Below are 9,809 nucleotides of genomic sequence, written 5' to 3' on the forward strand. Positions count from 1 at the left end.
GGTACACATTTTCCACATCTCTGCTATTGAACAAAGTCCTTTATGTGTTTGGGGAAGTAACAATTTCCACCCATTACCTAAGAACACACCTTTTGTAATAGACAAAACCTCTAAAACATAAACCAAGAGACAGGGAAGAATCATTAGAATCAGATTAGAACCATGAAAATATTCATCCTGTATCATCAGCATATGTCAGAAACACAGATTCTAAACTCAATATTTCTTAGATCTCCCCAAACACATTCTTGACCTCCAGCTTTAAACAATGAAGGATGGTTTCTGCAGGCTTTGCCCTTATTGACATCTCTTAATAGAGTGATTGCTATTACCTATTCTCTGTGTTGTTATGAGGATTGCCACTTTTATCCTTCCCATTGAGAGTTGTTCTTTTATTCTCCAGTCAGTGTACGACCTTGAACAATTGCAGTACTGTTGGCTTCCAGTCTGAATTTCAGCCCTCTATCCTAGAGCCATGTAAACCATGTAGTTGTTAACATACTTTGGTAAACAATTGTACAAAGTGATCTCTTCAGCTCTGAATCAGATAAACAATCACAGAGGTCTAAGGTGGCTCTCAAAGGTGTAAGAACCTCCTGTTCAATTATGAAAACACCCTCAACGATGCCCTGATGTGTACTATTGAACATACCCTTTTTATTTGAGGATGCATTTTCCTCCATTTTAGAATGTTGTTCTGACATAACCCATGACATTATGGACTGTTTAGATCTTAAAACAATCTTATGTCCTTCTGTAACATAAACAATGTTAATCGAAGTTCAATAATAGTCTAATCATTGCCTCTCAAAGAGAGTTGTACCTGGAGGCAAACTCAGGTAATTTTCTAGTCCAAAATCCCCACCATAGCTATTGTTCGGTAGTCATGGACTTTTGGCAAAGGTTCCCATTTATGTGTGAGGCACTGATGCTTCCAGTGTTATCTGAACACCAGAGTAATGTTAGCCCCTGAAGGAATCGAGTGATAGCTCTTTGAGGCTCCAAGAGAGCCTGCAGTTGTCCGGAACACCATGAAAATTCAGTTTTTTTCTCATATCTTTGTGAATTGAGGCTACCAAAATTTCCAAATATGACAGGTGGTATGTTTACAAACCAAACAACGCATTTAAAACTTATCCCTCTTGTTTCGATTTCAAGACAATAACATGTTTTTGATTATTTGAGTAATATATCTAACGGCTCTGGCCTAAGTAATTCCTCATAATTTTATCATTTATTTGGGACCTGTACTTTCAATCAGCCACTCCTTTGTAGTTATATGATTAACCAATATTAGAAATTCAGTTTTACCTTAACATTCAGGTTGAGATATCAGTAATACATAATAAAGATCACATCCACACTTACATGTGCACACACACACACACACCTCTATTTATTTTTAATTGAATGAAATTAAATCTCATCTCAGCAGGTTGCGGAAATAAACAGGAAAATTTAAATATCCATGAGAAATCACAGTAAATAAGTATGAGAGTCCATCACACATGAATTCAAACTGGCTTTGATTTTCTTCCAAGACAGAAATTAAGAAGAAAGTGTTAGTCCAGTTGATTGTGGAATACCAATCTCCTTTATGTTGTTGCCAAGCTTGAATTGTTTATATTGAATGCAGCTGGTACTTTTGACGGTACAAATGTATTCATTCCTTTGTAGTTGACAGTTAAACTTCAGAATTCTTAAGGTTTTCCTAGAGGCCATATTTTCTTAGAACAGAGGATTTGTGGATATTAGTATAATTGCATTTAGCATGTTCTTAAATTTAAGACAAAAATTCTTGGTGGCCTGTAGCTATTTTGTATTGTTTTAAAACAACCATGAATTCTTTGTGTAACTCTAAATGTTCCACCTAAAATGTCTAGTTAAAACAGTACCAGAAGATTTTTCAATCAAACCCATTCCATGATACCCATCAGAATGGCATTTATTTCAGTAATATATTAATGTATAGGTGATATAAAAACTATTATAACTTTGATTCATTAACTCCTATTTTGAGCCATATTTTTACTGTTTGTGCTTTCTATAGTTCCATCACCATATCTCCTTAACTTATATTGTCTTTACCTTTCAATCAACAGGTTTACGTATGATACTACATGTGCTCCAGGATCCAGTAACCCCAACAAAATTCCTTGACTGCACAAAGGGTATTTTACCCATGGTAGCACGAACAGTCTCAGATCCCCTTCTTGGAGTTGTGCCAAGAGATTCTGGACAGTACTTTATTCAGAATCATAATCCACTTTTTACCTCACACTGCATTAATTGACACTGGTTATTAAGGATCTATGGAAACCTCTCATTCATCATTCTCAAGTTTTTTTTCTTAAATTCATCAGAACTGGGATTAATTGAGTGAATTTGTCATAGTTCTTTTACTATTTGCGGCGCTGATAAACCACCTAATTTTTCATATTACCATTACAATTTCAATAGCTACCTTTTGCTTTTTTATGCCATTTTAAATTAACCATCTGAATACTTACACAAGGCTTAATTGTTCAAAGGCTTGAACATTACTTTAATTATTATTGTTTCTGTATAGAACATCCTTCACATGAGCCTGCCTGGTGAAAAATATGTGCTTACAAGGAGCACAAGAAGTTGGGGTAGATTACCTGTTCTATTAGTCCGTTTCTGTTGTTTAAAACAGAAATACATAAGACTGGGTAATTCATAAAGAACCAATATTTATTGCTTACAGTTTTGGAGCCTGGGAAGTCCAAAGTCCAGGAAACACATCTTGCAAGGGCCTTGTCCTTGATGGTGCTCTATGGTGACACAGAGTGTCACATGGTGAAATAGCTGAGCAAGGAAGAGAGCAAAGCTTCTCACTTGCTCTCCTTTTAAAGCCATCAGAACCACAACTATTACCTCTATGAGGCCTCACAGTTCAATTATCATAATAGAACTGTCACAGTGAGGATTAAGTTTCTAATACACAAAACTTTGGGGGCCACAATTCCATCCATAGCACCTGTTATCATAGCATCAATCACTACTTGGATAAAATGTGTAAAATTTGGGGATAATTTAATATCTTTCATAACTAATCTAAAGTTGCTTATATTCTCAAGATTTCATTCTATTTAATATCCAGGGATGGAACTGGATCAATTTCTTTATCTAATTATGTTTTATGCATGTCTACTATCCAATAGCTGAACAGATTGGGAGATTTGCTGTTCATTCACATTTCTGTAAGAGTTGAAGGTAATTACGAATCTCAATAAGATCCACCATGCTCAGCAGTCTTCGATAGCTAGGGAAATATATCTATGGTCACTAATGCATCAATGCATTTTTATAAATACATAATATACCTTTCAGCTGTGGCTCACCAGGAAACTGTTGACAGCAGTCCACAAAGTGACTTTACTTTGACTTACTATTCCTGTATTTACAATATTTACATTGTCTCTTTATTCCCTTCCCCCATGAAATGGATAATCTCAAGTGAGATTAGTAGTCAGGTGGGGTTACTTTCTGATCAAAGGGAATATCTACTAATCTCTTTTTTGGAATAATATTCCTCTTCTTTATAGACGGTATCATCAGTCACTGTTTTGCAAATCTGGTAACCTCCAATTCTTTACCAGATATTTTTATTTTGACTAAAGTGGCCAAAAGCAATCAAGGTAGCTAAGGTAGCCAGCCTCCAAGGTGGCTTCCATGGTACTCACACCCTTCCACGTTGTACCAGGTTTGTTCTCTGTGACTACCAGCATGTGGGAAAAGTAATGGTACGTCGCTTCCAAGATTAAGTTGTAAGAGACTGAGTTTTCCATCTTGGGAGCTTTCCCCTTAGTTTATAATCTTACTTGAATGGCTTTGTATTAGTCAGGGTTCTACAGAGAGACAGAATCAATAGGATATGCTATAATTATATGAGAGGGATTTATTAGAGGAATTAGCTCACATGGCTATGAAGAAAAGTACCACGATAGGTCATCAATAAGCTGGATGCTGGTAGCGTGGCTCAGTCTGAGTCCAAAGGCCTCAAAACCAGGGAAGCTGATGGTGTCCTTGGTGTAAGTTCTGGAATGCAAAAGCTGAAGAGTCTCGAGCTCTGATATCCATGGACGGGAGAGAAGAGTATATCCCAGCTCCAGTGGATGGAGAGAGAGAGCTTCACCTCTCTCCTCTGTCTTTTGTTCTCTCCAGACCCCCAGAGGATTGGATGGTTCCCACCCACATTGAGGGTGGGTCTTTCACACCCAGGCCACTCTCATACTAATCTCTGCTGGAAACACTCTCATGGACACATCTGAAAAGATTGCTTTACCAGTTTTCCCAGCATTCCTTCATTTAACCAAGTTGACATCTAAAATTAACCTTCACGGGCTTGCTCAGAGGAAATCAGTCTGCCATTTTGTGAGAAGCCTTACATAGATGTCCACATGGCAAACTAGTGAAACTTTGAGCCAACATCAAGAAAGGAACTTAGGCCTACTAAAATCTATATGAAGAAACTTGGAAGAGGTTTCTCCAGCCAAATTGAGCCTTGAGATGACTGCATCCAAGGCTGACAGCTAGATTGAAATACTTTGAGATTTTGACACAGAACCATCTAGTTGAGCTGCTCTCAGATTCCTGACCCTCAGAAATGATATAATATTAAATGTTTATTATTCAAGCTGCTAAGTTTTAAGTAATTTGTTATGATATGAGAGATAACTAATATAGGACCGAGTGCTTGTTTGACTTCCAATCTCTCTGAAATTTGAAAAATCTATTTGGAAATGAAAATGAAGTTAAATTTGTGAGATACAGTGCTTGAGGGAGATATATAGCATTAAATGCATGTATTAGACGGGAAGAAATGTCTAAAATCAATACTATTAGTTTCCAACTTAGGAAACTAGAAGAACAAATTAATCTAAATAAACAAACAAATAAAAAAAGAAATAAAATTAGGCCTGAAATAAATTTAATTGAAAACAGGATATCAATAAATAAAATGAACAGAATGAAAAGCTGATTCTTTGAAAGATCAATACAATTTCTTAATGTCCAGCAATGCTACCAAGAAAAAAAGAGAAAAAGAAAACCACAAATTATTAGTATCAAAAATGGAAGAGGGGCCAACTCTATGGATCCTGAAGCATTAAAAAGATAATAAATATTATTTATAACTCCATTCTCACATACTTGATAATGTACATTAAATGGACCAATTCCTTGCAAGACATAATCTACCAAACTCATAGAAGGAGAAATAGGTAATCTGAACACAACTATATCTATTAAAGAAATTAAATAAATAACTAGTAAATTACCACAACAGAAAGCACCAGACCCAAACATTTCCCTGGTGAATTCTACCAAATATTTAAGGAAACAAAGACACCAATTCTCCACATTCTCTTTCAGAAAATGAAAGCAGATGGCGCACTTCCTAACGCATTGTAGGAGACCACCATTTATCATCCTAATACAAAAACCATACAGACGTTAGAAGAAAAGAAAATTGCAGATTGATATCTCTCAGAAGCATACATGCAAAAGTCCTCAACAAAACATTAGCAAGTCAAATCTAGCAAAATACGAAAGCAATTATACACCATGACCACATAGGATTTATTCCAGGTATGCAAAGCTGGTTCAACATTTCAAAGTCACTTAATGTAATCTATCACATTAACTAGTTAAAGAAGAAAAAAATTATATGATCATATAAATAAATACAGATATAGCATTTGAGAAAATCCAACACTGATTTATGATAAAAGCTCTCAACAAGCGAGGAATAGAGGAGTACTTTCTTAACTTGATAAAGAACATCTACCAAAAACTTAAAGCTAATAACATATTTAGTGGTGAGTAACTAGTTTTCCTGCTAAGGTCAGAAACATGGCAAAGATGTCCACTCGCACCACTTTTATGCAACATTGTACTGTAACACTGGGCTAGTACAAGAAAGCAGGAAAAGGAAATAAAATGTATACAGATTAGAAAGGAAAAAAGAAAACTGTCTTTGTCATGATTGTCTATGCACAGAATCTGAAATAATCAGCAAAAATATTCTTAAACAAATAAGTGATTATAGCAGAGTTGCAAGAATAATATACAAAAATCAATTGCTTTCCCATTTTTCTCTCCAGCAATAAAAATTGAAATTCGAAAAATGATATAACCTCATTTACATTAGCACACACAAAAAAGAGAAATAAACATAAATTTAATAATGTTCATCTACATGAGGAAAACTACAAAACTCTGATAAACAGAAATTAAAATGACCCAAATAAATGGATGAATATTTCATGTTCATGAAGAGGAAGACTCAATATTGTTAAAATGCCTCAACTGCTTTGTAAGTCCAGGGAATATGACAGAGATTGAAATCCTCTGAAGGATTTGAATATTTTGGTAATTTTTCCAAGAAGACAAGTGAGATATTATCATTAGACTTTTCTAACATGTTATTAATCATGCCAATTTCAAAAAAATGGCTAACTAAATAAAAATAAGAAACATAATTTCTAAAAATTAGATGGAGGAAAAAAATGTAATAGGAAACAAAAAACTGATCCAAGAAACACAAAATAAAATGTTTAAAATTTAAAAACAAAATATTGAATAAAGTAGGACTGATAAAAACAGAAAATATGATAGCAAAAATTGGTCTAAATATATTAGTAATTGAAATAAATGTTTTTGGACTAAATACACCATTTGAAAGATTGAAAATTTACATAGGCCTATTTTGTTCATTCTACTGCATACTATTTAGTATGTTTGTAAAAAAATAAAGATAAAAGATGAAAAATGAGAATAAAAAGGAATCTGGGGTAGTTATATTTATATCTGACAATGTAGACTTCAAGGCACATCCAAAATTCTTGGATTTAAATAGATTTAACTGTGAGAAATTTTGACAATTCATACCTCCACATAAAAAATGAACCAATCATAAAGACCTCATACAAAATCGACAGAAAGTGTAAGTAAAATTGACAAACGCATCAACATAGGAGAAATTTTTAAACAGATTCCACTAAATAGTCAATGAAAAAAAAAATTGCAGGGTCTGAATAACAAAATTAACAATATAATTCAAGAAGAAATATAGAACCCTGAACTCAATAATTAGATAATTTCATTTTTTTTCAAGCACAATGAATGTTTACCAATATAAACCAACAAACCATGTTTATTGAAAAAAAAAAAAGAAAGAAAAAACAAGTCTCAGCATCAAGTTTCAGGAAAGACTGAAAACTAGCAAAGGACAAACACTGAACAAAATATAACCAGCTAGCTGAGAAAGTAACATAAAGATGTGGGAAATGCCTTTAGAATCTGAAATTTCTTTTGAACGTAAAAGAGGAGTGGCTGATGGGAAGCAGCAGAGCATAGAAGGCAGCCATGTCTGATCTTGCTTCTCCCACGGTTACCATGAGAAAACCGCCTTCCCCAATCAGCACAGAAATGAGAAAGTGGCACGTTATAAAGTATAATGGATTTTTGACTTTTTGTGGCTAGACAGAATCTTTTACATGCCTCTATATTTTGAAATTTCTACATGTTATGAGTCCTGCCTATTCAAATATAGAAGCTGGAATGCAACTTCTCAATTTCCTTTGTAGTCCTAATATTTTTTACGACTTAGTCTTCCTTGATTAGATATGTATTTGGGAGAATTTGTTTTAGAAGGGATAAAATGGAAGAGACAACACTCAGCAGAACCCAGTCTTGTTTTAGGTGTTTGTGTGTGTCAGAGACATCAAGTCCACACTTGTGTTTCCAGAGATAGGCTCCCTTACCCATTATAGTAAGCAGAAAGTGAGCACCTAAGTACATAAGAATATAAGGATATAAGTATAGCAGGCAGCATTGTAAGAAGGTCTGCAAAATCCTGCCCCCTGCAGTGTACTTCTTATATAATTTTTTTCTCTTTGAGTGTGGGCAGAACCTGTAACTGTAATAAGGTATTGCTCCTGTGATGAGTTGATTTGAATTAACCAAAACAGTGGGTGTCCTGGCCTAATTAGGTGAGTCCTTAAAAGGAAAGAGTTCATTCCTGAAGTTGAAGAGATCTGGTGTTAGAAGGCCTGTGGAGGGACATACATGGCAAGAAAGTTTGTATGGCTTCGGGGAGCAGAAAGTGACCTTTATCCTTCAGCCAGCAGGAGAATGGAGGCCTCAGTCCCACAACCACAAGGGACTAAATGTAGTTTAAGGCACACAAATTTGAAAAAAGGACCCGTAGCTCCAAAAAGAAACATAGCCAAAGTAGCATTATGATTTCAGTCTGTGAAACTCTGAAAGAGGACCTGGATTATCTGTATCTAGACTTGTAACCCCCAGAAAACATGAAATTAATACGTTTGCTGTTTTAAGGCACTAAATTTGTGGTAATTTGTAACACAGCAATAGAAAACCACTGCCTGAAGTGGTTAAGGTAAAAAGTGATGGGATTTTGCACCTCACCTCTTAGTCAGAGGTATTTAGCTATTTATCCTGTGTGCAAAACCATTTGCTTCTGCAAATAAAAGAAGGAACCAACACAAACAACAAGGAAAAGGAAAGACCAAAATAAATAAAGGAGATGCTAAGTTTCAGAGACATTAAGTGACTTCTGAAGAAATAGTGCATACATATTCTGAAGAATAGTGTATACACATACATATATATGCATTTCGTATATATATAATGACAAATAAGAAATAATAGAATATGATATAAGTTTATTTTCAAAAATATGTATTAGAAACAATAAATATAAATATAGATTGAAATGAATGCTATTAATTCCATTGAAACATTACTAAATAGAATTTTAAAAATTAGCTTATTGATTATTTTTCTTAAAATTAGTAACTTATGGCTTATATCTAGCAAAACATTTTTATAAAAAAGTTTTTTACCAAACAATAATGGAAGATTCATTGATTTCCTGAACAAACAATAAGTGAACCTCTAATAATAAATGGGGCTGCAGAGGTTATACATTAATTGGATCAGCCAAGAAACCCCTATGACATGCACTGAGTGCTAGATTCATATACCTAGAATCGAGATAGACAAAGCCCTGTGCATTTGAGTACTTAAGGTTCTAGGAGATAAATGAGGTTTGATAAACACCCTATCTGCTTAGATTTCAGATTTTATTCTAATGTAAAGGAACCTCATCTTTAAGGAGTCTCATTTTCCAACCGTCCTTACAATCTGTTTACCAGTCCCCCCACCCCCTTTTTTTCCTTCATTGCAGACATTCAGGCCTTTAACATTTAGGAAGGTAGGTATAAGTCCAGGAGGTTTAAGAACTCTGGCTTCTCTGTGGGGATGGGCTGTGAGAGGAAGAGAAGCTGGATCAACAATGAAGAAGTGATTTCTGAAGTCCAAGGAAAATAGATTATATGAATTAGCATGGCAGTAGTGAAGTAGGTAAAGGACATCTGATTTCAGATTTATTTTGATGGTAGAACTGACAGAGCTCTCTAACAGATAATAGAGAGAAATTAAGAATGACACCCTGGTTTTTGGCCTACATAATTAACTGGATAGAGGCCCTCATTTGCAGCCATAAAGAAGACTCAAGGAAGAGTAGACAGAAGAAGAAACCAATAATTCTGTTTTTATCATGTTAAGTTAAATATGCCTGTTAGGCACCCAAATAAAGGTGCCAAATAGGTAAATGGAGTTAAAAAATCTGTTTAGAAAAGTAAAAACTGGAGAAATAGAATGGTGTCAGTATAGAGATGACATTTAAACCCAGTAAATGGGGCAAAATCACTTTTCTGTGTATAATAATAGAAACGTGCAGGCAACTCATACTTGAC

The sequence above is a fragment of the Cynocephalus volans genome, chromosome 13, assembly GCF_027409185.1.
Source record: "Cynocephalus volans isolate mCynVol1 chromosome 13, mCynVol1.pri, whole genome shotgun sequence".
NCBI classification, from domain to species: domain Eukaryota; kingdom Metazoa; phylum Chordata; class Mammalia; order Dermoptera; family Cynocephalidae; genus Cynocephalus; species Cynocephalus volans.